Raw genomic sequence first — 20,063 nt, 5'->3', positions numbered from 1 at the left:
CAGCCTGACCTTCAATGTTTTCAGGGACGGGACATCTATCACCTCTCTGGATAACCTGTGCCAGTGCCTCACCACCCTTAGTGTAAAAAACATTTTCCTTTTATCCAATCTGAGCCTGCCCTCCTTCAGTTTGAAACAATTACTCCTTGTCCAATGATATACTTGGATATCTGTACACTTCCATTTCTCAAAGAATAACTCATCACTTTCTGCCCTAACATATTGAGCAGTATTCAGTGTTTAGGTAGAAACTTTCTTTATTCTGCCCATGTAGTCACCTTTAGAGAGTCACCTCTCACAGCATGTCTTAGGTATTAGTCCATGACCCACTGCCAGATCCTCTCAAACAGAAAATGCCCAGTTCTGTAAGATCTTATCTTCTCTAATATTTGTGGCAACTTCTAACAACACCACTATCTCTGAATCTCAACGTATGCATTACACAGGGATATTTATTTGTGAAATGTGTTACTGCAAAATAGGCTATTCAAAGCTCAGAGCTCTAAAATCAGGGCACACACTGGTGAGTCGCGGTTCCTTTCAACTCCTTCAAAGAACTGCATGTTGACAGGACCGACAGCTATGCCCTGACATATGCTTTAGTGTGGGGGTTATTTGTATTCTTAGATAGATTTATAAATATCACAGTGTCTTTCTGGAAAGGGACATATGACACCACAGCTCACTACAGAATTGTTGCCAAGGAACAGACCTGCTCAGAGGAAAATTTAGATCATTTTGAAATTCACAAGGTGTTCCATTGAACAAAACTACGGGATACATTTCCCCTATATTAGAATAACATTAAAAGAAATGAACACGGCTTTTTTTCTAATGAGAATTTCCTAGATTTCTTATTCATAGACTTATAATTATTTAGCCTGTCTGAAATAAGAGACCGAAAATTATACATAGGAAAAATAAAATACAATAATGAACTAACACACTGAATTTCTTTGATCAATAAGTCTATCAAATATTTATTGGGTAAAGAAATTGTAGTTTGTGTGGAGGCTACAGCTACTTTACTAGTGTGATCCACATAATATATGTGCAGTACAGGGCCATGGTCTTCTTCTACAGTCATCTCCACTGAATGAGGAACAAGCAACTGTGAAGTATGTCCTTGTATAGAAGCCTCGGATATGAATAAAATTTATTTTCTCCTTCCCTTACGTCCTTCTGCTACGATCTAAGGGAGCCCTTCTTCAAGCAGTGGTCAGATGAGGCAACTTCCAGAGTTTCCCTAAAACCTCTTTTATTCTATGATTCTGTATTTTATGCCCTATAATGGAAAATTTTATCACTATAAGTGTTTATCAGCAGTCTGATGTATAATTAGATGAAGTAAAAATCAAAGACAAAGTGTCAGTTTGGGGATTCACTATTTCCAGCCCCAGGTTTATGTGGGGGCATTTTTTGGAATCAAATCCTATCTTGACACACCGCCTGAATTCACTATGGGATTTCTCAAGGTTTTGGTTACAAGAGAAGATGAGTCTGACCCATCTGACCTAAAATGACTTAGTACAAGAGGATAATGTGGGTTGAGGAGGATAAAGTATGTACATGAGAACTTAAAGCACTTTGAATAGAGGAGTACGCCCTATGTCCACCCCCTAAGACTCCAAAGAAGAGAATAGCATTAATGTGCTTCATAAGCTGCTTCTTCCTCACCAACCAAAATGTTGCATTTCATTTATTGATATAGCATTTAATCAAAAATATTATCTTTTGTTTTGCTTTTAATTGCAATTTTCACAGCAGGATTTTAATTACTATGTGAAACTGTGTGTTCAGGCACATCAAAAAGAGCTAATCATTCAAGCAAGCCCACATACCAGTGGAGGATTTTTCCCAGCCTCCTCTCCACTGATACCCAAAAAAAGAAAAAAAAGTCATCAGAATGTTCTGTTTGAGACTTAGTGTAGGAGGACATCTTTGTCTCACAGTGCCATCATATGACATACACTGAACGGATTGGGTGATATTTTAATAAGGATGAATGACACATGCTCAAAATATTTAAGGGAACAAAAAAACCCTCTATGCTAAAAGAAAAGTTGGGTAAAAGTGTTTTAACCTTAAGAAACAGTCTTCCATACTTTTGTTAATTTTTTCATTTAAAATAGGTTTCAGCTAACTTCAACAACCTCAAAGTCAGTAATGAAGTTAGGTAGCTTGTGTAAACTAGACTTCTAGACTCATTCTAAAGCAAGGAGATAAATAATCTCAAAGGCACACTTCTTCATATTCCTAAGCTGGCACCTGTAAAGAGCTGGAAGAATCACCCCTGGAGGTGCTCAACTCTTTTGGTGGAATAGAGAGGGGTTCTCAATGGTGAGATTAGCTTGAACACTTGACACACAGACAGCTAAAGATAAGAGAAGTGTATCAAACTCTGAGAATTATGCTTAAAATGAGCTACACTTCTGTGCATAAATGAACACATAAACAAATTGTGATGCAGAAGCCACTTTCAGAAGGTCACTATGCAGAACAGCAGAAATTTCTTCAGCTGTTTTAACATAATGGCCCTTGAATTTAGCCCACAATCTTCGTAAATGTAAAAGGAAATGACCTTGCAATGGAAAAGTTCTACTTTGTCTTTTGATGACACACGGATGAAACTCACGTTGGTCTGCTTTGAGAAGACCTTTAAAACCTGTAAGCAAAGATCTGCTGCATAACCGATTTAAAAGCTGTGGAAACCACTGATGTACAAGAATCGTGTAGTGTTGTTATTACAAGCAACGTTATCCAGCCTTCATACAATAATGATGAGTCTGTACTGAGAAACTACCTGAGTGCATTTACACTGTTAAAGAGAGCTAAATTGATGCCAATGTCATTTAAATCTTTACCAATGCAATATGTGTTAGTAATTTCTTTACAATTGCTACATATTGCTACAATAAAAATTAAAAAATTGACTAGGAACCCATTCCTGCATGTAGACACAGAAGATTGCAGAGAAATAATTAAAAGGCAAGTTTCACAAATATATCTGTTCATAAGGTGGTGAAAGAGAGAAACCAGTTCTTCAGTCAACTCTCAGTCTTACACAGAATATATACAATTAAATTAAAACTGGAGTCAAATCCACATGTGCTCTCTTTGGAAAAGCAGTATCCATGAATTCTGAAAACAGGGTGATTGAAGAAATACAGTGAGTCAAGGAATGAGTAGGTGGATGGTAACATGCTAATAATACCCCAACAGTGCGTAAGAAATGCTTAATGTTCTGAGTTGTCATGGCCAGAAAATATTATTATTATTTTATTTATTTATTTATTTATTTTTATATTATTATTAATATAAAAATATTATATTATTAAGAAAGGAGCCATCATCACAGGGATTTGAATACTAAACATTTAGAATGACCACAGCCTCTTTCCTGTGCCTAGCTAGAGGATAAATTAGCTTCTTCTCAGGTACAGAAGGTTTCCATGTAACAACAGGAATCTGTGCATACTTCAAAGCAGTCATATTTCAGTATTACAACATCTCACAATATTAGACAATTCTTACACATCACATCTATCTCTAAAACAATAATGATTCTTTTGGTTCCTTTGATTGTTCATCTCTTCTTTTTTAAGAACTTCAATTTCTATAGACTTAACAAAAGACAATATAAGAGTTACATTACAATCATGATTTTTGTAGAATTCACTCATTCCCCCTTGCAGAAAAAATGATAGAAAACAAAGCATGGGAACATGTACTTTTGGCTTTAGCACGTGTGTCCTATAAACAATAGTCAAAGTTATGACACATATGTAAAAATTATAATTTCCCATTTGTATGTTATGAAGGTTGTAAGTACATGTATTCAAACACGTTAATATGCTTAAAGAAAATCTCTGTCCGTCTATGGAACCTTTTATCAACAGATTAATTTTTCTGTAAGCCACAAACATATACACACAGAGATAAAAGCATATCTGTGCACGTGTGGAAGACCAATAGAGAAAGATTAAAAGAGTTTAAGCCTGTATTATCCTTGCATGTTCATTTGAAAACCTCTAGACAAATTAAACAGTGATTTAGTTCTGGATGAAGTAGCACATGACACCATGGCATTTCTAAAAAACTGTTGTCACTGCTGCCCAGCCAACTCGTAACTCTGCTAATTGGGTGAGTTTGGCAGCTGAAGGGCACAGATATCTAGCCCTGTAATTTACTTTGCCAATATTATAATAAATTGCTTCTTTATTTCTATTTCTCTTGTCTGATTGTGCTTTATTTGGAACTTTTCCAGTCAATTTTTGCCGTAAATCTATCTCTCTTTGGTCATCCTTTGTTAACTTCTTTATCTTCCATCCTTTAGCCCTTTCCTTCCTGATACATGTAAGTTGTTCTTTTAGAAAGAGTGCCTTTAAGCTCTGATGAACTGAGGTTTTCATACTCCACATACTTGTCAGATATGTAATTGGTATAATTGAAAATAGGAGTAAAATATAAAAATTCTTCTCCAACAAAGAAAAAGAGCAACCAACTTGGCAACACTTCTCCCTTAAACCCCTTAAATAAATGTTTGCCTTTAAAAGTGAATTCAGCTTTTATCTGATGATACATAACAAAATCAACCCCAGAAAAGAAGCAGAATTAAAGCAACGTTCAATCACCTTAAATAAATCAACATGTCCAAAGTAGGAAAACAGAGGAGAAAAGAACAAGTGGAAAGTAGTCTTTAAATTTATAGATTTCTTAACTGTATGGAGATTTTTGAGATTAATATGGACTATTTTGTAAGACAATGATTACTTAGTATGTCATCTGAAGAGATCATGCAGTCCAAATGAGTAAATAAATTAGCAACTGAACTTACTAATAACATAATAGTACTTTCAAAATCAATAAACAACAGAAATAACACTGGAAAGTTAAATATAGTTATTATTACATAGAGAGGAAAATAAAAAAAATTATATTTGATATTATTGCTTATTTAGCCTTAATAAATTAAGACAAAATAGTTGTAGAGAAAGAAATCATTAAACATTTCAGAGTCTGTGGTTTTATGAAGATAACAATTTAATCATTCTTATCTGGAACGGACTGCCCAGGGAGGTGGTGGAGTCACTGACTCTGGGGGTGTTCAAGGAAAGGCTGGATGTTGTGTTGAGGGACATGGTTTAGTGGGAGCTATTGGGAATAGGTGAACGGTTGGACTGGGTGATCTTTTAGGTCTTTTCCAACCTTGGTGATTCTATGATTCTATGATTCTATGATTCTATTCGCATTTAACTTAAGTTGAAATAAAGCACATGAAATACACCTGAGCTTTGTCTTCCATTTACTTGTGCCTAGTAAATAAAAATAAACCATGCCACATTTTATTTAATGTGTACAGCAATGATCTGCAATAAAGAACATATATTTTAAGTTCACTGATTACACAAACTGAACTCATCCAGGAATATTCTCCAAACTAAAAATGCACAACTCAGTAGAGAAAATCAGAAATTTCTATTACAGATCTGCTAGGAAACAGCCAAGAAGAACTTAAGTTAGTATGCAATCTGGTCACATATAGAGGAGCCAATCTGGGGCCAAAAGCATTGTAATTAGACTCTAAGTAGTTTCTTCCTTCAGAATTAATTCTAGCTTACCTACACCACAAATACTAAGTTAAAACCTAGGTACTGTCAACATTGAATGGTATCAGAAAAGTTCAATACTTGAAAATCCTTGAAAGGATTTGTTGGGGGGGTGGGAGGCGGGCAGCAAAGAACACTAAATATTCATAGTTTTGCTAACTATATCTCAGTAGTAGGAACATGAGAATCATTTACAAATATCTGCAATTTGTTACTGTCAAAGAGTGAAATATGTCAGATAAATATTCAGAGAAACTGAGGTCTACATATTGCAGCCAGGTCTACATACACTAATGCCAACAAACTCATGAAGAAACTGTGTTAAGTTATACCACACAGATCTTTAACACATTATTCTAGTTCTGCTAATATGCTTCAATTTTACGTCAAACTAGTCATGTTTGTTTGGTGTTGTCCTTTTCCTCATCACAAACAATCACTGTTAGCTGTAGTTTGGTGGTTAATTCTGTTTCCTAAGGAAAAGAATAAAAGTAAACTCTTTCATGTGAAATGTTTTGGCAGTTATACATTCAGAATCCACATGGATGAGAGAATGAGAAAATCCTTTGATTGCTTCACTAAAGAGCAGTAACTTCCAGAGTAAAATGTATCAACATATTACATTAATCTTGGTTCTATAAAACAGCAGTTTTGAAGCAAGTGCCCTGTTTATCCTCTCTTCCTCTACACTGCTTGATTTTAAGAAGCAGTTTAGATGTGTATGAAGTAGGTGCATAGATGTCTGTGAGAGGAAATTAAAGCACTAGCTGTGCTCAAAGTAAGGAAGTCTCTTAGAGGCATATCAAGGTGCAAATCAACACTTGTTCTTTCAGATCACGTATAGTGGAGGAATTCAGTCGAAGAAACAAAATTAGCCCAAGTGAGAACTCCAAAACTTTGAGAGTAGAAGTAAGGGCCTCATCCACTCATCCATCCTTCGTAGCGTTTAGAATCATAGAATCATAAGGTTGGAAACCACCTACAAGGTCATCCAGTCCAACTGTCCTCCCACTACCATCATTGCTACCACAAGCACTAAACCACATCTTGTAGCTCCTCATCCAGGCACCTCTTGAACACTGCCAGGGACAGCAACTCCACCACTTCTCTGGGCAGCCATTCCAGTGCCTGACCACTCTATGAAAGAAAAAGTTCTTCCTTATGTCCAACCTAAACCTCCTCTGGTACAACTTGTGGCCATTTCCACAGGTCCTGTTTGTTGCCCTGGAGAAGAGGCCAAACCCCTCCTCATCACAACCTCCCTTCAGGAAGTTGTAGAATGTAGTGAAGAAGACAATTTGTTTGATCATCAGTGACAAGAGCAAGAGACCAAACCTAATTACCTAATATTAGCCAGACAAGGCTATGATTACGCACTGAAAATTTACTTTCTAAAATTCAAATCAGTGAGTGACATTTTAGAACAATTAGTTCATTGCAAAGTAAAAACGTTATGACTGCATTAGAAATATTCAGGACTGAAATGTAAAATGAAAACAATGACATCGTTAATTAGAGTTGTAAGGCCCATAAAATTATGAGATTCGCTTCTATAAAGTGCTGTAGATGAACCTTCAATGAGATTAGTCAAAACACATTTAAAATTTCTCTTTGCAAAATTGTTTAATCCCAGAAGCTTCCCACATGAAGGGTTTGGCTTCATACATTTCAAAGCTGTTGCATGTTAAATTCCAATTACTTTATAAAAGGTAGGCAGCATGAGCACAAAAGGTACTTGTAACAATAGACTTCATTGTGGTGTGTCTCAGAGATTATTATAAAGCAGCTACTGTAGTGGACTGTGTCTGATTAGTCACCACAATTTTTCTTCATTTAGTCTTACTTAGAAATTGATCTTGGTTTGTAAGCAAATTGATGGAATTCGAATGCTCTTATACATAATCCCCATGGGGATAAGAAGAAGAATGTTCAGACTGTGTGTTCCATAGTCACCATTCCCCAATGTCTAGAATGAGTAACATAATTTCCTTTTCTCTCCTTTGAAGTAAATTAATTATTTTCTATAAAAATAAACAAGTGCATTATTTGCATCATCTGCCATCCAAATTCACTAACGTAGTGGAACTTAAAATGTAAATGCGAGCAAAAGAAAGTAAATATTTTCCTATAAGGTGTACATTTAATTAATGTGTCTTTAAACAATACAACATGCCATTAAAACAATTAAAAAAAAAAAATTAGACCAATGTGTGAAGTATACATTAATCAGGAAGTAAGTACACTTTTGTAGTCATCATGAGGAAATGCAGTCAAGCAGGCATGAGATCTTTGTATCTCATTTTTTTATTTACATATATTTTGCCAGCTCAAGAAAGGCTATTTTTCCATTTCAAATATCTTAAAGGTTATATCTGCCCTCTAAGGTTTCAGTAAGGCATAGAGAATCCAAATTAACTTCAAATGAGCTTGTTGAGATCTGCGTCAGTATAACCACAAAATAGACTGGGACATCCCAAATGGCTATAAGGACTAAAGTCCTGACTCAAATTGCAGCAGTCACCAACACCTACAAAAAATACCAGAAAAGACAAGTACAAAGTTCATCTCTCCCCTCATTGCCAGTATGTTTCTGATCTTGTCTTTGTTTGTTTTTTTTTCAAAGTTAAGCATTGGATGGGTTCCTCAAATGTTCTTTGGATTAAAGAAAGGCTTTTCTTGTAACCCACACTAATTAATGACAGCATATTTGACTGCAGCTACTCTTTCCTTTCTTTGCCTTCCTGGCTGTAAGGACAAGGCAGCAAAAAAAAAGTCCTTAAAATGTAACTCAGCAGCAAAAGTCCCTCCTCCTCTCTATACATCCTTGACTCTACTTAAACAAATGAGTTCAGTAGAAAAATGGCATACAATGTTAAATACTGTTTGTAGGAACAGAATTTCTAACTTTGCCTAGAGACTCACAGAAACCCTCCTCCAAAAACGATTTATAAAAGCAGCAGTTGTGACAAGGTGCCTTTTCTGTGAAGTTTTTAAATGCTGCCTCTGATATCACCTCAGTCTGGTCTGATAGCATTTAAAACAAACGGTGCCATCAAATCACATGATTTGGGCTGACAGCTTTAGCACCCAGTTAGCCCCGTGCTGACACCAACAGCTGTCTGAGTACTTGTAGCACATCTCCTGAATTGCACAAAAAACAGTCTTCAAGCTCTTTACTGAGTCAAAGGTTGCTGGGAAATTATTTGGGTCAAAGACAAGGTAGAGTAGCAGGAAAGAATGTCAGCTGGTGAGTTTGCAGCATGCTATGGGATGGTTACAATGCCTGGATTTACAGATTACAGCTACGGGGAAGGGAGGAGAGGCTGTAGCAATTAGAATATAAAACACAGACTTTGGGGCATTCATAGAAAGGATGGCAAAGCCCATTTAGCCGCATTAATCTAGTTTAAGTGTTGTGACTCCCAAAACCTAAAGAACATAACCTATATGTCTGTGCATAATCACATGATGTAAATGATCATTTTTCTTACAGAAGATATCTCATAAGTAAAGTTTCAGTGCTGGATAAAACAAAGGAATGCATCAGCCGCTTCCTCATCTTAGAACCTTGTCCCACCAAATTGGCAGCATACTCAGGAAATGATTGCAACAGAATGTGAAGGCATTATGCATAATACTGTCATCATGGGGCAAGACATATCAGATGGATTTAGAAATGTCTGCAAACAGAATGAATTAAAATGAACGCTTTATCTCCATGGCAAAGTAAGCTACACTCACATCTGGATAACGCCCACATCCTGCTGAGGAAGACACAACCAAGCATTTTCTTACTGAACAGGAAGCAGCAGTACAACTGCTAGTACAGATCTCTCTCACACCAATTTCCACAAATTTCAGTGTTTTATACTGCCTATCAACCTGTTGCATGATTCTTAAGCACACAGGCTTGGCTATTATAGATGTACAATCACTAACCAATTTTTATTGGCTTCTTTCTGCTTTTGCTTTATTGGTATGGTTAGAGGAAGGTAAAGACAATAATTTTTAGGAAGTTATCAGGGTTCCATGTTGTTTTTCTATCTATAGAAAATAAAATAAAATAAAAAGTATTCCTCTGTTGCAATTTGATCATACAAACAAGCATCTACAGAGTGATTTTTTGAGTTTCAGATGTCCTGTAAACATAGAGAAGGTTAATTTGACTCCAACATTCTATGCTCTTGGAAGGAAGGAAGGAAGGAAGGAAGGAAGGAAGGAAGGAAGGAAGGAAAAGATTATTTTTACAAAATATTGTTTAGCTCTTAGTTTTCACTTTGATATTAATGTTATGTGGGCCTTGTAAAAATGAAGCTTGCAGTTAGGATTAGCAAGAAGAACATTCAGTTCCATATGAACTGCAATTTTAAAAACTTTTTATGTGAAACAAAACTGAGATAATTCAAAATATGAAATGAAGAAAACACGACAGTCTCGAGAACATCCATTATGCTATTTTGAGTTTTATGATACCAGATTACCTGAAGTGTGAGACACTGAGTTTTGCCTAACGCAAATCACTGAGTTTGAAGTTAGTTTTCTAAACTCCTCCTTACCAACAGTTGATCTGGAATGGGTCTGGGTGAGATCTGAGGCACTTTTATCCTTCCAGAACTGTCATCTTCAAAAAGCAGAAATATTAGAATCATACGATCACAGAATATCCCAAATTGGAAGAGTCCCACAGGCATCATCATGTCCAACCCGTCTCCATACAAGGACCACCCAAATGGAAACCCAGTGCCTTAAAGCGTTGTCCAAATGCTGCTTGAACTCCAGCAGCTTCGGATCATGCCCACTGTCCTGGGGCCCTGAGGAGCCTGTTCCATGCCCACCACCCCCTGGTGAAGAACCTTTTCCTAGCAGCCAGCCTTACTCTCTCCTGATGCAGCTCCATGCCATTTCATCAGGTCCTGTTGCTGTCAACAGACAGCAGAGATCAGTGCCTACCTCTCTGATCTGCCTAGAAGTAATATATTTCACAGAAGAATTAGAAGAATCTGTGTTTTCCAAAGCATGCAACCTTTAACAAAATGAGAAAAATAAATAATAATCTCATAGGATCACAGAATGGTTGAGTTTAGAAGGGACCTCTGGATCCCATTGGACCACTTCCTCCTCCAGCAGGGACACCCAGAGCATAGTGCTCAGGTCCACATCCACACGGTTTTGGAAGATCCTCAAGGAAGAGACCCCACAGCCTCTGTGCAGCCTGTGCCAGTGCTCCATCATCTGCACAGCACAGCAGCGCTCCTGGCATTCAGAGGGAATCTCCTGTGTTTCAGCTTGTGTCCACTGCCTCCTGCCCTGGCACTGGGCACCACTGAGCAGAACCTGGCTCTGTCTTCTTTGCCCTCTCCCTTCAGATGTTCATGGACATTGACAGGATATCCTCAGCCTCCTTTTCTCCAGGATGAGCAGTCCCAGCTCTCTCAGCCTCTCCCCATAGGAGAGTTGCTCCAGTCCTTTCATCATCTTGGTGGCCATTTGCTGTATTTGCCTTCAGCTGGCTCTACTTAGGGAAAAGTCAAAGGAAGATATACCTGATTTACACTTCTATGGTGAGTTACATCCAGCTTTATAAGATGACTATGTAGAATGCCATGGTTAGCCTCCTTGGAAGCTATATTGGAAAATGTGAGCATATTATAGTTTGCAGATTAGACAGCATGGCTCTGTAAGTTTGTGTAGACATAACTGGAGATATAGTCCTCTGCTAGGAAAAAAACCTTTCTTCACTGTGCAAAAATGTGTTTACAAACAAACATTTTGATTTTGAATGGTTCATTTCTTTCTGGTCATTCACAACTGAAAACTTACTTTACTGGAGGACTGATATTTGCAAAATTAATCTCATCTGTAAACAGTAGTGTTCTTGTGTGAACAAGAGTAGTCTTTAATATTTAGGTTATTATCATTCATTCAAATGCACTATAAGGTTATGCTCTGTACAGCTAACAAGAATGTCACATAATTTAGGTAAACAATATACACAACATTCACAAAATGCAACAAATAGAAAAAAATCAAGGAAGAGTTATGAAATCAGAAAGGCTAAAAACTCTTTGGCAAATGCTCAGAAATAATGAAAGCTTTGAGAATAGAAGGATGTTATAGTCTCTTCAATATGTTTATATAACTAGTAATTTGACAAGCTCTCCATTGAACCACTGGGGAGGAAATGCTCCATGCAACCATGAAATGCTGTAGAGTGACCAGATTGAAATAGATACCATGACCTCATTCATACCAGACAGAATTTTTGCACTTTTTGTTTTGTTTTGTTATCTGAGCTATCCTGGATAGAAAATGCTCCATTTCTTCAGAAAAAGAACTTGACTTCAGCCATAGACGTCTATAACCAGAAACAGGCAATAAATCAGATAAGAATATAAGAACAACTATGTTGTATCAGACCGAAAGACCATCTGGTCCAATGATGTGGCTATGAAAATACACTTGAAGAAAGAGGACAGTATGCAAAGGATGGTACTCTGAAGACAAATGGGACAAAGGACTTAATTAAACAAAGGACTCACTGAAGCCTGTGAAAAATCTTTTCCTTTAGATAGAGAAAACGTTTCAGAACAAAAGAATGTAATCATGCTTTGTTCTTCACAAAAGTTTAAGAAAAGGGAGACTGTAAAACTGAATATCAAACACCTTCCTAAGAAATGCAAGGCTTTGTGGTATATGAAAAGAGAAATAAATTTAAAAATAAAATTAAAAAAAAAATCCATGTCATATTTTAATTTCTACCTTTGAGAAAGTTCTTACAAAGTGAAATGGAGACTGCTGTTTTGGACTTAGAAATAATATCAAGCTGAGTGGTACACTTGACACAACTGTCTTTTTTTTTTTTTTTTAATTTAAGTAAATTCTTGAAGACATACATACTTATTATACAGTGGAAAAGTTTCACTTTTTCTAAACATGCCTAGCTATTTCAGCAAACTGGTACTCAGAAATGGTAGCTTCAGCACAGGAACTCAAAGACTGAATAAAGACAGCTAAATACATAAGATTTTCTACTCAAGTCAAAGGACATGAGCTCAGCTCTCAAATCACTAGGATGTACAAATATGTGCTTAGGTAACCAAGTTTAAAATCAATCAATTACCTAAAATTCCTGGTCCATTTTTGGTAAAATAGATAGGAATTGTTAGCAATATCAGAAATGATTATCAATGGTATTTCCTAAGTTCAAGCAAGCAGTGTGTTTTGAGATTATAAACCTTTTAGTAATATTGAAAAGAAAGTACAATAACCACATACGGAAGATGGTCTATAAAACAGAAAGCTCTATAAACTGCGCAAACAAAGACAACCACAGGATGCAGTCAAAAATCACAGACAAGAATAGATGAAATTCCTATCAAAAGACAGCATAAAAACTTTTACAATTAACTGTAGACATTTTGGATTTAGACTGAAGAGTGATTTTCATTGTCCTTCTTGATATGCCCTTCAGTAGTTTGATTTTCAGAACAAAAAAGCTCATTTATTTACTGACAAACAGATCACCTCCACAACACGACGTTTCTGGTGTTTTGGATTTTCTTTCAGGAAAAAAAAAAACAAAAAAAAACCAAAAAAAAACAAAAAACAAAAAAAAACAGTTACTGAAATAATAAGAAAATATTTGTGCCATTAAATATTCTTTCTTTGCCATTGTCACTGTCATAGACTCAAAAAAAAAACAGAAAACACTTATTGAAGTTAAGGCTCAAACGGCTTAAGTAAAACAGGCTGATCCTCTCAACAGAAATGAGAACTGTAATTCAGTGCTGTTTGTGGCCGCAGTTTAATTTCTAAATGACCACCCTTCAGAAAAAGCAATAGCAAAGTAGTAACAGCAATTAGTTTCACACCAAAAGAGCCTTTATATTTAGGGTATAATCTTTTATATATTTTTTTTTTCCTTATTAAGGTAGCTATTACTTGTTTTCATCCATTTTCTAAAAGTATCACAAGAAAGCCTTCTACCAAGTAAGCTGTCATGGAGAGAAAAACAGGCGTTTTACAGAGATGACAGAAAAGGTGTGTTTTTAATAATTATGGATTTAATGATACTTTCCATTGAAATGATATAAGATTTTCTCTGCTTACACAGAAGACTGTATATTTACTCTTTTATAATGAACATGTAATGCTTCCAGGATGAACATCAAATTTCAAGAATATATCACCACTTCAGATAAGCATTTTTTAATCAGTTTCTGTCTCTTGAAATTTTAAGATAACAGTGGGAGCTTTAAGCGATCTTATGGTATTTAGCTGAAAATCAAGATTATTTTGCACACTCCAGGAGAGCTTCATCTCAGCAAGAAGAGAAATGAAATTATCCAGGGTCATGTGTTTGATGGAGTGCTTCCCATTTCCAGGAAGGAGAAATGAGATCTCAGAAATATACCATTTCCCACCTCTCTCTTACAGACTGATTCTTCCTCCTTTAAGAAAGCTTCAGCCCAGACAAAAATCAAGTCTTCCATCTGAATAATAGTCACTTGGATCCATCAAAGTTCTAACAGCTGGAAGAAATTCCAATATATCCTAAGACATTTTTGTTTATACCCCTTTCCTCTTTCTTTTCATTGCCCTAATCAAATAGCTCAAATTCTAGGAAGAAGTCAAGTAGCCCTTTTATTAACTCAGCATCCTTAAAGTATTTTGACTTGTTTCTTCTCCTTTTCTGTTTGTAACTGATGTTTTTACCTCCCCTCCACTCTTCTCCCCTCTCCCATCCTCTTCTCTCCTTCTCCCTTCCTCTCCTTTCCTCTGCTCTCCTTTCCATTTCCTCTTCTTTTTTAAATATTAAAGCAAAATTCAAACTCAAACATGAAATATACTAAAATACAGAGATTATTTTGTCTAAATAATACCTCAGATCATTCAATATAGAGTCTCTGAAAGTGATTATTTACACTGAATGACTTCTACCCTAGTTTGAACAGAAGAAGCTCTTGCAAGTTCCTCTGAAGTACTGGCATTTTTTCCAAAAATACTCTATGCATCCTATGAAGGGAAGCTGAAATACCATTAAACATTTATTTTATGGATGTATTTATGACAGGAAATGCATTCTTCCATGGGGATGAAACTATTCTAAAACAGTTAAACAATGCTGCTGAACTTGTCAGCTTCAAACAGAAGGCCAAGTATTACCCTTCGGCATCCACCCCACATTTGAACTGTTTGCTCAAATATAGCACAGAGCAGTGACTCACTGTTTAGCACCACATAATGACAACAGTTAAGTGACAGAGCTTTTTAAAGGGTGCTTAAAACAGCAGACTTTGACTTTGACTCTCAGAATTGAGTGTCTTGTGGGGAATAGAGGAAGGAAAGCAGTGAATTATCGTTAACAAATACAATTTATTTTTTCTTGGCTTTGTGAAGGAGATGTTGACAGCTGTCTCTAGAAGTCCCGTAACTGAGGACAACAGAGTATGGAGCCTGAGCTGCATAAAGGTTACACGTCTACAGAATTACACAGTGGGACTGAGACAGACACTGTTCTCCATGGGACAACCCAAAGGTAGCTCTTGTGGAATGCTGCACAAGGTTCTGCTGGCGATTCAGGCCAAAAAAATAACGGGTTACTGAGGTGCTCTTCCTTGCAAGATGGAAAACCTTTCTATATGAGAGCTCTTTCTCCAATGAGTATAATCCTCCCAGCAAAAATAGATTAGCAGAAGGAGTAACCCACAAAAGAGACAAAATAACTAGCCTGTCATTGGGAAGAAAATAGAGCTATGTCTTTTAAATGCATTACAGAAATGGATGCAGCAAAAAACTACATGCAACTCAGCTTCATTTTTTAATTGTTGTCTTTTTATTTCCACTGGACCTCACGCAGTAGGAAAAAAAGGAGGGGAGAAAAGAAGATGGAAAAGAGATCCCTTCTTGCATCTTTTTCTCCTATCAGATTGAGGGTGAAAGCAGAGGAGCTGTGTTAGCGCTGTCACATAGCACATTTGTTGTGCCCAAGCTGTGTTACCCAGGAGGATGTGTTACTTCTGTAGACTGGAGAGCTTCTAGAGATATACCATCTCTTTCTTTTAAAGAAAGCTCAGATTAAAGGAGGCAGATTTGCCTCGTTCACCACTAAACTCCACAATTTTGTGGCTGTAGAAAGAAATAGTTGGATGCCCCTCCTTGAGCAAGGAAGTTAGATCAGATGACATACAGAGGTCCCTTACAAATTCAACCATTCAATCATTCTGTGATTCTGTAATTAGGCAGCTTCACTCTTTGGAGGCTTGAATGAAAGAAAGAAAATGAAGGGACATTGGTGACTCTGAGAAGAAAATACTGCAGAGCCTAGAAAAGACAACACACGTCTGAAATGACAATTATGGAGGTTCCTCATTCCTATTACTGGCACCACCCAGAAGAGGCTTCCTTGATTTTAAGGTGCAGACAGCTTGGACACTGGAGTACAAGGAGAGGGAGATGCTGCAGCAATGCAGCATAAGGCAGGCATTTCCTCCCTGCAGCCTGTCCGTGAGAAAGTCAGTGACTATTAACTCAGCTGGGAGGTAATTCAAGCCTAGCAGATTTTTCTGTTCATGCACATGTGATTGAACTGCAAAAAATCCAATAAAACACTATTTTAACGCAAAAATTAGTGCTTGTTTCTCAGTGCATTACTGCTTGCTTCCTCTGACTCCTCATAGGATTGCATATGATAATATCACTCATATCACTCTTTATTTAGCTTTTTTTGTGCAGTGTTTTCCATTTCTTCTACATCTCAGAAGAGAGGAAAAATAGTTTGATAGTTGGTAATGGAAACCTGACTTGTATAAGAATGACAGGAAGACATATTGAGAGAAGAAGAGAACAGACATTTAGGAATATGGACCCTTGACTTAAGAGAAATAATAGTTCAAAACTCAGCTACCATGGGTCCCCTAGCTCAATTCTTTTCCTTTTCATGGATAACTTTACTTATAATTTTCGGGGGAGGGGGGAGAAGGGGGGGGTTGTGGTTTGGTTTGGTTTTGTTTTTTCTACAAATGCATAACACCATTATGCATGTGTGGATTTTCACTTTTTAAAGATTTTCATCCACTGTTACCTCTGTGAAGATGTAACAAAATTCCTGTGTATACCGGATTATTAATTAGGATTACAGTGGTTATTAATTAACCTAGTGGGTGGTTATTAATTAACCTAGTGGGTGTGTTGATAGTTAATTTTATTTTTTGCTATTATCATTTGTTTGTTTGCTTCTGTCTAATAAAGCATTGAAGAGTTAATGGCAGTAATAAGAATAGAAAGTAGAAATGCTTCAGCATGGAAACTCTCCACAGCAGCAAATCAGAATGAGAACATGCAATTTCAGCAGATGTGCAAAATGCCCTCCCAGCCCAAGCCAAGGGGCAAAATGGTTTTTCATAGGATGTCTTTCATCCTAAATAGCCAAGAATGCTTTTTCTTTTTCTTCTTTTCCTTTTTCTTTTCCTTTTCTCTTTCCTTTTTCTTCTGATTCTTCTGATTCTTCTTCTTTGTCTTTTTCTTTTAATTCTTTTTCTTCTTTTTCTTTCCCAAAGGGCAAAATTTCAATTCTTTACTCTGTTTAAATTCTTTTTTTTTTTTTTTCTTTTCTTTTTTTTTTTTTAATCCAAGTGACTGCCACAGCCAATGACCTCCTAATGCTTCTTGAGAGAAAATGTCTCCAATCAGAAATTCACCGAAATGTGGTAAACTTGTCTTACGAGAATCAGTCCAGGCACTTCTACAGCAGTTTTTGATTTTGGTAATTCAGTGTTTGCATCTAAAAAGTGTTTTCCATGGGAAATTCTTAACTACCACTAGCCAGACATCTGGAATATTACTTAGAGGCATTTGTATCTGAAATGAGTGCTAAACCGTGAGAATCAGAGCAGTGACCTTAAACCTAACCCCACAGTCCAGCTGCACATCCTGTGGCCACAAATCTCATGTAGGAACTAAGTCTTGAAACCATCACCAATATTCCATGTGTACGTACTTACATTAAGAGGTGCAGGTGAAGAAATTATCTGCTCCTTGTGAGGCACTGGGACAAAATTATGAGCTACAAACAGCCATCAAAGCAAGGTTCTGTCTGCCTTAGCAAACAGGCCATATCACTGAATTACAGAAACACATGGGTTAAACCCAAATTCTGTGAATAAGAAAGAATTGTGAAAATGTAGTAGTCACTGTGAATTAATAAACAATGGAAAAGTCCACACAGTGCCCCGGGTACATACCCTGGCTTTTACAAGTGTGATTTATTTTTTGCCATGGAGACGAGTAGACGGAATAAGGCTTTCTGCTTTCTGCTCTTCCATTCTCCTGGGAGAGCACTGTCAGAGAAAGCATCGCATGAGAAGAATGCCCAAGTCCAAAGACAAATCTTCTTCCAGCAATCATCACATTATTAATTAGCTCATCACTAATCACCACTCATCTTTCAGGTCTCTTTCTCCCAGCAGTCAGAAGAAGAGCATATTCATAGCCTTCTAATTAATTAAATTTGGGCTTACACCTTGTTGCCAATGCTAATATCAAGCTTCTGTACCCTGCAATTTTATGCATAGCAGGCAGATCCTCATGTTGTGCAGGATCAAACCCTGGAAGCTTTGGAAGTCTACCTTTACCAGCTACCAGGATTTCACTCTGGTATCCAATGAAAACAAGAAATGCATGCTGTCTGAAACAATAACCAACCCTCTGGACAACATGCCTTTTCCCAGAATAAACAGCTAACAAAATTTCCAGACCAACATGATAAAATCCCTTCCAAAGAATAAAAGTTGAAAATAGTGGGTGTGGCTTTAGTAATAATGATAAAGATTATTATTAAATCAGACAAAAGGAAGCACTTGAGTAAAAATGATTGGAGGGCTGAGGAAGGTTTGAATTTTCCCTTAAGGCAGCCTAACAAAACCTACAATTTCCCAGAAGCCTACAGAGATGTGCTGTAATTCAGATCTGCTTCTCTCACTTTGCTTTTCCAAAGGCAGGTATGGCATCAGGAACGCTCCTCAAGTCCGAGGAACTGACTTTGGATCACCACCTCCCAAGCACTCTCTCAAGAAAAAGCACCAAGATTTTCCTTGAGACATGCAGCTCTGAAGGACAACCAAAGGAGTCACACTGCCCAGATGTTGGTAAGCCTGTCAAACTAAACACCTTTGTGTGGACTTGTTCACCAATTTTTTGTCAAAATCTCTCTGAATTAATGTCTTTATTTTGTGGAACTGTTTTGGATTTTTTTCTTTTAGCACAATCAAATTTCTTATTTGCAGTTATCCATCCTGAAGTGGGGCATTCTATTCCTCCCCAGGGCTGATTCAGGCATTGGGTACAAGGCAAAGTTGCTAGGAGACAGCAGACAGAGCTAGAAGCGTCACTGCACGCACAGCTTCTCACACTGCTGATGGGAACGCCTGCATCAGCAGTCATCCTTTCAACAACTTAAAACAAAACAGACAGCCTGTTACTGCTTACATAAAGATGCACATTTGGCGAGGACCACTGCGTTGCCATAACGCTCACATGCCACAGTCTAAATTAAAACAAGGCAAGACACACTGAAAAGGACTACACGGATACATTTACTGATGTACTCTCCTTCACATTACGTTTGGGAATGGCTGCTTTGTTTAGAAACTAATAAAAAGCATGCATTCAAGCAAACCACAGCATTTTCATTCGATTTGTGTTCAAGCCCAACTGCCTTATTACCATAATGCAAGAGGGGATAATTAAGGAGTAGGCAGACGAAGCCACAGGCGCTAAGATTCATTGCCCATTACCATGTGTCATGTCTCACCATGGACATGAGCCATTACAACACACAGAGCCTTTTTTCCTCTTCACTATGCTTACTCACCTCACACTTATTAATATTTACCACTTAGCATGCAAAGATTAGAGGCCGATAAGAATCAGACTTTCACTGTTCTAGTCATCATGAACGGGTATTTAATTAGACAACACATCAGAACTAATGCAGTGGTATGGCTGTAAAGTCTGATGGCTTAGGCTTGCTGCAGAAATGTTTCACTTGCAAAACAGTCACCTACTCTGTCCATACAGGAAGCTAAAATATAGAAGGCCTGATATCATCTAAAATGTGAATGGGAAGCCCGTGACCAAACAAGACTTGAAATGTGTCAGTTCAGCTCCCTTCACTGGCATTATCCATACTCCTGCAATCTCATTAGCTCTCAGAGGTAAGGATATTTGTCACGCTTATCTGACAAATATTCATTCAAATATTTTATTATGAAGTAACCACTGAAAGTATGTCAGATGAACACAGAATAAAATAGCTATATTTTCTCCATTTACAGAGTAAGAGTAACAAGTTTTGATGCATTTGCCTACGCTGCCAGAATTCAAAATTAGATGAGGTTAATCCCACCCTTGATATGAAATGCTCCCTCAGCTGTGCTGCCTTTCCTTCGCTGGCTG

General features: G+C 37.1%; 1 protein-coding gene across 2 annotated transcripts in view; it reads right to left on the bottom strand.

Annotated features, from left to right (window-relative positions):
* The window catches only part of GUCY1A2 (guanylate cyclase 1 soluble subunit alpha 2), a 126,920-nt gene that overhangs the window by 13,462 nt on the left and 93,395 nt on the right, over positions 1 to 20,063 (bottom strand). The gene's annotated exons all lie outside the window — the stretch shown is intronic.

This window comes from Centrocercus urophasianus, unplaced genomic scaffold, assembly GCF_019232065.1.
Source record: "Centrocercus urophasianus isolate 14NV4802_14NV808 unplaced genomic scaffold, USGS_Curo_1.0 seq_9, whole genome shotgun sequence".
NCBI lineage: Eukaryota > Metazoa > Chordata > Aves > Galliformes > Phasianidae > Centrocercus > Centrocercus urophasianus.
Note: the sequence above shows the minus strand (reverse complement) of the source record. Positions and strands in the feature narration are given on the sequence as shown.